Source organism: Rattus norvegicus, chromosome 3 (genome assembly GCF_036323735.1).
Source record: "Rattus norvegicus strain BN/NHsdMcwi chromosome 3, GRCr8, whole genome shotgun sequence".
Classification (NCBI taxonomy): domain Eukaryota; kingdom Metazoa; phylum Chordata; class Mammalia; order Rodentia; family Muridae; genus Rattus; species Rattus norvegicus.
Genome location: NC_086021.1, coordinates 13,459,962 through 13,468,130, shown reverse-complemented (window position 1 = coordinate 13,468,130; position 8,169 = coordinate 13,459,962).

Sequence of the window (8,169 nt, the reverse complement as noted above, 5' to 3'; positions counted from 1 at the left end):
TGTTTTTTCCTTGTCACATCACTGGGAGTCATGCCTGGCTACAGAAGTGGCCAATTAAGGATCTGTATCCCCACTGCTAGAGTCACCCCAATAGACACCCTGGGGATTCGCCTTTCCCAGGTCTCTGGAACTTTCTAGAGATGCGCACCCCACACTTGTGATTTCCATTCCCTTTTCCCTGCATTGACTATACCTAATTCCTCCAAACCCACTCTACCTAATTCCTCCTACCCACTCCCTTCCCTACCTCCCCTCCCATTCAGTTTCCTCCCTCCCTCCCTCCTCCTCAATATCTATTCTGCTAAATGCATTTTAAAGTCAATATTTAGGAAAAAACACTGAGTAAGTATAGGAAGTATCCCATAAGTAATTGTGGTGGATGTTTAGGCAAGATATGAACATATTAAATTATATAGAGTCCAGAATTACTACATATATTGTTAGAAGAGACACTGTCTTCATTACATTCAACATGAAGGAAAACCATTTATATATTCTTTAAGTTATACAAGAGAATCTGTTAAATGAGTTACACACATCACACAACTTTATTACTTTGAAAGCTCTCTTTATTGCAAATATTTACACAATGAAAAGTACAAAGGTTTAAACTCATGTGAGTGTACTTTGTTGTAAAGTTAAAGTTTATATACAGGTTGATGACAACAGTCATCTCAGATTCACAGGGATAAATACATCAGGGAGTCATCTATTACCTTACCTGTCTTCTTTCCTTTATTGCTGATGAAGACTCATCTCATTTGCAGCCCTTACTGTGAGGGATGGATCAGAAAATGCCTGAGAGTCTACAACCCAGAATCCATCTATAGAAAAGATAAAAGTCAACATCTCCAAATAGTACACGCAGTCAAAACTTTCTTGTAGATCTTAACTCTTGAAACAACATGCAAAGAGAAATCCCATTTCCTAGGATTTTACAATATACATGAAATGGTAGCTGTAGGAAGCATTCTCAGGGGATTTTAAACGTCTGCACCTAAGAATGAAACTGCCTCCATGAGGTTGAAGTTTTATTTCTTTGGCAAGAAAGTCAGTCTGTCTCTTGACAGTCGTGTCTTCTGTCCTTCACTAGAGCGACGGCCATGCTTTATGAATGTGGACACATAAACACATACCGGTTTTCACGTCTTCAAAGAATTTCAAGAAGAACCTGAAAGAGAATATATAATGTTTTAGAGATGAAATATGGGTATTTAAAATAGCCAGCATAAATATGTTGTTAAAATTAATAATTTTGACTCTTCCTGCTATGAATAAAAAGACAGTTATGTAATGTCTAGCAATCCCCAAAGCCTGAAACATTGTGGAAAACTGTCCTATTTCTCCCTAACTTGGTCTTTGGTCACCAACCTTTTGATTGCTCGTCTAAATTCTCTGTTTCTCAAGTAGATCAGAGGACTATGTGAGGGTGTCACTCTCATGTAGAAGAACAAGGAACTTTCTGTACTTGCATGTACTTGCTCTTGGGAGCATGCAAATAAATCGTTCAGTTCCAAGAACAAAGACATGGCTATCCAATGGGACCCACATGAAACACAATCTTTCTTCCTGCCTTCAATGAACTTTAGCACACTGGTAACAATGCAGATAACAATATAAAGGAATAATCCTGTAATAATAATAATAATAATAATAATAATAATAATAATAGTAATAATGGAGTAATCCCCTCAAGGGATCATGGAATAAGGAAAGTAAATGTTGAGATGTGTTTTTCAAGGTTTATTGTATCAAGGAAAGCAATTTTCAATAGGACAGACTCCTCACACATGAAAATCACTCAACCTGTCATGGCTTCACAGAGAGAGTTGAGAACAAGTGTGTTTTTTTATGACAAGAGAAATATTCGCCAACCTTCTAAGAAGATAAGCAATCCAGACAGTCTGTGTGACGATAGTTAGCTTATGCATGACTAACACACACAAACACACACACACATATGCACACACACAAACACACACAGATACACAGAGACACACACAAAGAGACATAGATGGTTAGACAAACAGACATACACACAGACAGACACAGACAGACACAGACAAACACAGACACAGACACACATACACATACACAAACACACAGACACACACACGAATACACACAGAGACACCTAAACACATACAGACACACACACAGACACACACACACATACACACACATATACACAAACACAGAAACAGACGATAAGCAATATACAGATACACACAGACACAGACAGAGACACACACACATATGCACACACACAAACACACATAAACACACACACACACACGCACACTCACACACAAACACACACACTCATCTCTTGTCTCCTTCCTAGAGTGTCCAGGCGCACAACAGGTGTGAAAGGATGAAGAGGGACCAGGAAACAGTCAGTCAGCAGAATATTGTTCTGCCTACAAGTGTGTTGGTGGTTGCTCCAAGGATTTCCGTGTCACAGCTCTGTTAGAAGGTGTTCAGGGACGCGCTGTGTGCATATATTTTACTCAGGGTGAACGAGGGCTACACAAAACTTGGAGAGTGGGAAGGGGTTTTCGGGTGCATTTACATCGATGGAGGCTTAAGGTACCAGGAAGGTCTCATTTGCTATATCTTCATAATCTCTGTCCCAGCCTCGGTCTGCTGTTCAGGGATCTCCATGTGACCTCCTCAGACACCGACTCCACTGAATGTGCCCCATCCCCACCCCTGAGGTCCCACTTGCTCGATTTCAAAGATTGAAGGTTCGGACTCTGCGTTCTCTATCAGATTAAATCCTCCGGAGTTTGCCCTCTAGACACCATGAACTAACCAGCGCATCCATCGAGTTTCTGCATTAACCCGTGTGTCCCCTAATTCTGGCCGATTCTCTCTGCACCGCGCTCTCCCTCCATCGTCCCCACCGACCCTCCGCTCCTGTCCTCAGTCGTCCTCACTCACCCACAGAATCTGTTCCAGTTTTCCTTTCAGAGAGGTCGATGCTTTCCCCCTCACGGGCCTTCTCCTTTCCTGTGTCCTCTCTGCATGTGTGGATCGTAGATAGAATAAGATTTATCTCACAGCCGATACCATCCATAGGTAAACGCCGCCATGTTTGCGTCTCTAGGTCTCAGCTCACTCTCGGGCTGGTTTCTTTCTTTTAGTTTCATCTATTTTCTCTTAAGATTCATGATGTCATGCCCCCATCCCTATGATATCATTCAGCCACAGATATGATGTCATGTCCCACCCAATGATGTCAAATCCCGCCCTCATGATGTGATGTCCCCGCCCCCGCGATGTCATGCCCCACCACCATGATATCATGCCCCACCCCAATGATGTCACACCCCCGTCCTTGTGATGTCATGCCCCACCACCATGATGTCATGCCCCACCCCAATGATGTCACACCCCCGTCCTTGTGATGTCATGCCCCACCCCAATGATGTCATGCCCCACCCCAATGATGTCACACCCCTGTCCTTGTGATGACATGTCCCCGGTCCCCTACTTGCCAGAATGGTTGTATCTATTCACCAGGTAACACTGAATGCGGCCCTGTCACCACACCCCTCCAGGCTCCCACCATTTACAGTCCCTCCTCCTACCCTCCCCCCTTCTTCTCTGAGAGAGTGGAGGACCCCTCTGGGTGCACCCTCTCCCCTGGCACATCAAGTCTCTGCAGGACGAGATTCATCGTCTCCCACCAGGTCCTGAAAACGCAGCCGGGTGGGAGAACAGGATCCACAGACAGGCGACGGGTTAGTGACCCACGTGAAGACCATTGTGCTCCTCTGCCTCTCTCTGCCCTTCCCTCAGCTCCTCAGTGAGACTCACGGAGCTCCATCTGATATTTGTCCGTGTGTCTGTGCTTCTGTGTCAGTCGGCTGCTAGGTGGAGCCTGCAGAGGACAGTAACGCTACCCTACCGTCTGCAGACACAAGAAAGTACCATCAATAATGGCAGTGTTTGGGGCTGGGGATTTAGTTCAGTGGTTAGAGCGCTTACCTAGGAAGCACAAGGCTCTGGGTTCGGTCCCCAGCTCCGAAAAAAAGAACCAAAAAAAAAATAATGACAGGGTTTGCCGTCTGCCCATAGGATAAGTCTCATATCCGGCCACTTATCCTTTGGCCATTCCCTCATTTCCTCTTCAATCTCTGTCCCTGTGTCTCTTATAGAGAAGGCAATTTCTGGGTCAAAATTTTGGGGGTGGGTTTGTGTCCTTAACCTTCCACCTTGGGTCCTCCGTGGATACAGAAAGTGACCATTTCAATCTCCGTATCCCCACTGCACCGAGTCTCAGGTAAAGTCACCCTTATGAACGCCAGGGAAGCCTCACCCATCGCAGACTGCAGGATAATCATAGAGATAGCGCCCATCCTGGACAGTCACTGATTCAGTCTATTCTCCTGCCCTCTGTCCCTCTTGCCCGTCTCTCCCAAGAAATGATTCTCACACCCCATTTCCCGTCCCATCCCCTCAGCCACCCAATCCTTTCCTTCCATCTGCCTCCTCTCATTAGTTTATTCCTCCTTCTGAGTGAAATTCAAGCATTTTTCTTGTCCCTTTCTACTTGTTTATCCTCTTTGGTTCCGTAGATCTTAGTGTGTGAATTCTGTACTTTTTGCCTAATAACATTTTTTAAGTGAATATGTACATGTTCTTTTGGGTCTCAGTTACCTCATTCAGGACAATACTTTCTCATTCCATCTACTTGACCGCAGCTTCTCAATGTCCTTATTTTTCATATGTGTGTAGTATTCCATTGTATAAATGAACCACATTATCTGTAGCCATTATTTCTTTGAAGGCCATCTGGCTTATTTCTATTTTCTGTTCATTATGAAGTAAACCACTAGGAACATGATGGAGCACATGTCCTTGAGGTATGGCCGATGTCTTTTCAGATATAAAACCAGGTGTAGTATAGCTGGGTCTTTAGGAAGAGTATTCTCCATTTTCTCAGAATCCACTGCATAGATATGCAAAGCATTATATGGATTTGCTCTTCCCCAGCAAATTCTATTTGTACCCTGATATTTATCTGATTCCTCACAGGAGGTCTCCCCCCGACAAGCCCTCTATCATGAACACAGGTCATCATATATGAAACTTCTTCCCATTTTAACTGGTCAGTAAATGTTAGAGCCTATTACTGAGAGCCGGAGGCGAAAGTTGGTAAAGGAGGATTAACGGTGGGGTTAGGTAGAGAGGCAGAAGATGGTAAGAGGGGAAGGGATAGGGCTGAAGAAAAGAGGAGGAAATAATGATGGAAACAATCCATATGGACTGGAGAAAGCACATGTAGCAAGGGGTTTTATGGTTGGGGAATAAGTTATGATAACGTTAGATCTACCCAATACACGTTTATATGTTATAATTATAATAACCAGATTGTGTGTTTTCTTTATGGGCTCATTGGGTTTGGAAATTCCAACAAGCTTTCCTCAACAGTATTTCTGGATCAAATTTTCTGTTAATAGAGATCTCCCCTTGTAGTGGCTCTAACCATTGCTCCATAGTCCAGTAGACACAGGTGTTTCTTCCTCAGTCATGTCTCTTGTGTTTTCTATGGACATCTGTGTCTTCAGTGATCCAGGCCCAGTGTTCCTTTTTCTCGAAGTCTTCAATGATCTAACACAGAGGAGTTTCAGGTTTCTCAACTCGTTCCATCTAGTTGACCGCAGCTTCACATTGTCCTTATTTTTCATAGCTGCATAGTATTCCACTTCAAATATTTCCTGATAAGAGTGAACCGTCGTGAGCAGGCTAAAAGTTCCCAAGAAAATATAAAATATTAAGTCTCCAAATCTAGAGCTCCTCATCCCATAATGCTTGCTTTGACTGAATGGCCGTGGCATGAGCAGACTGTTCTTTCGGACATCAAAGCCATTTCCTTCTCCAGTAATGGCTGCCATACCTCTGTCAGAGATTTTTTACCCTGGTTATATTTGGTGACTGATGTGATTTAGAAATTGTGACACCATCTGCATGCTAGAAAGCCAGAGATGATTCAGGTAGACCCTGCTTCACAGCCAACGATGTCACGTGTGTCCATTGGGCAACCATTTCACACCCAAACAACAAGATGTCGTTTTTGACTCCACACGTGTCGGCAAGATTGCCTCTTGTCCTGCATGCACCTTGGCAACCATGTCACACCTGACTGTGAGATAGATTTGAATCTACAACCAAAAGTAAGATGGCGTCTTTGACTCTCTTAATCCTACCTGTCCGTGAGCATGGGAGGTCTTTCTGTCTTCTGCTACCTTCCTCAGTTTCTCTCTTCAGAGACTTGGAGTTCACACCAGACATGTTTCTGACGTGCTAGGTTAGAGTTATTTTATATTTCATATTTTATAATATATATATATATATGTATATATATATACATATATCCATTGTGATTGGGATTTCTTCCATAATTTCTTCTCAGCCTCTCTGTCATTGGCATGACAGATTATTTTCATTTAATTTTTCATCCGTCCACTTGGCTGAAGGTGTTTTTCATATGTAGGTCATTTCTGGTAAAACTTTGGGATCACATATGTTCACTATTATATGATGTGTGAATGGCGATACACTGAGTTCTCCTTTTCCGATATCCCCTCGACCTCCTTTGGTTTTCTTATTGCTCTAGCTGAGAATTTAAGGAATTTACTGAGGACGCTGCTAGATGAGCAGTCTGTTCTCGTTCTCCAATTTAGTCGAATTGCCTGTTGCTCCCCACCCCCTTATTTTGATATTAACTGTTGGCCTGCTTTATTGCATTTTATGTAATATTTTTTGTATTTATTTTAGTATTTTATTGCATTAGGCATGTGCCTGACATCCCTGGTCTCACTGAGACCATGAATATGGAACGATGATGCATTTTGTCAAATGCTTTTTCAGCATTTAATGAGATAGTCTTGCATTTTTTTCTTGTTTCTTCAATTCTGCTCCTTCACACCACTGTGTAATAGTGGCTATTAATAATTCATATTAAATATATTAATAATTAATATATTAGTTTTGATATATTTATGTAATATATCACTTACATTATTATATCACAATATATTAATTTAATATAGTAACATAATCTAGTAATAGTAATTATATTTACCATATTAATATAATAATTTAATGTATAAAAACAATATGTTAATATTAATATAATTTATTAATATTAGTTATATATTATAATGTTATGATATAACAATTTTATATGTTACTTTATTTAAAATATATATATATATATACATTGCATGATATGCAACTACCAAAAAGTTAAATCCTCCCACGTTAATGTGAAGTGCTGAGGGCAGAATTTTTTTTTCAGTTCAGGTTATTAAGATGGTGGATCACTTTGATGGGTTTTCATAGATTGATCCACTCCTGCATCCTCAGGAGAAAGCCAACATGATGGCACTGAATGGCAGATTGAAATGCCCTTGGATATTGTTTTCGATCATTTTACCTAGTATTTTTTCCACCAATGTTTGTAAGGGAAATTCGTCTGAAATTCTTTCTTTGTTTAGTCGTTTTGTGATTTTGGTGTCAGGGCGACAGTGGTGTCCTGGAATCAGTTTGGCGTTTTCCTCCTGTTTCTGTGTTTTGGAGAAGGTTGAGAATTCTTTGAAAATCTGGTAGGAGTCTGCGCTCAAACAATGTGGCCCTGGGGATCTTTCAGTGGGTAAACTTTTAATTACTGTTTGTGTCTCTTTAGGTGTTATAGAGCTATTTACATAGTTCATCTTACCTCAGTTTACCTGTGGTCAGTGTTATCCATCTACACAATCATCCATTTAATTCAGTGATTCTAATTGTTTAGACAGCAGGTTTTTGAAGTGAGACCAAACGATTCTGTGACTTTCATCAGTGTCCATCGATGCGGCTCCCTGTTCATTTCTGATTTTGTTATTTGGATGCTGTCTCACCTCCTATTACATTATCTGTTTAAGTGTTTGTCTGTCTGGTTGATTTTCCCAAGGAACCAGCTCTTGTTTTTGTTGATCTTTGTATTCTCTTTGTTTCTGATGGATCACTCTCGCCCCGAGTCTGATCATTTCTTTCTGTCTCCTCCTTTAATATGTATTTGCTTCTTTTTATTTTAGAGCTTTCAGGTGTGCTGGGAAGTTGCTAGTGTGGGGTCTCTCCGGTTTCTTTATGAAAGCGCCCTGTGCTGCATGTGCACGTTCC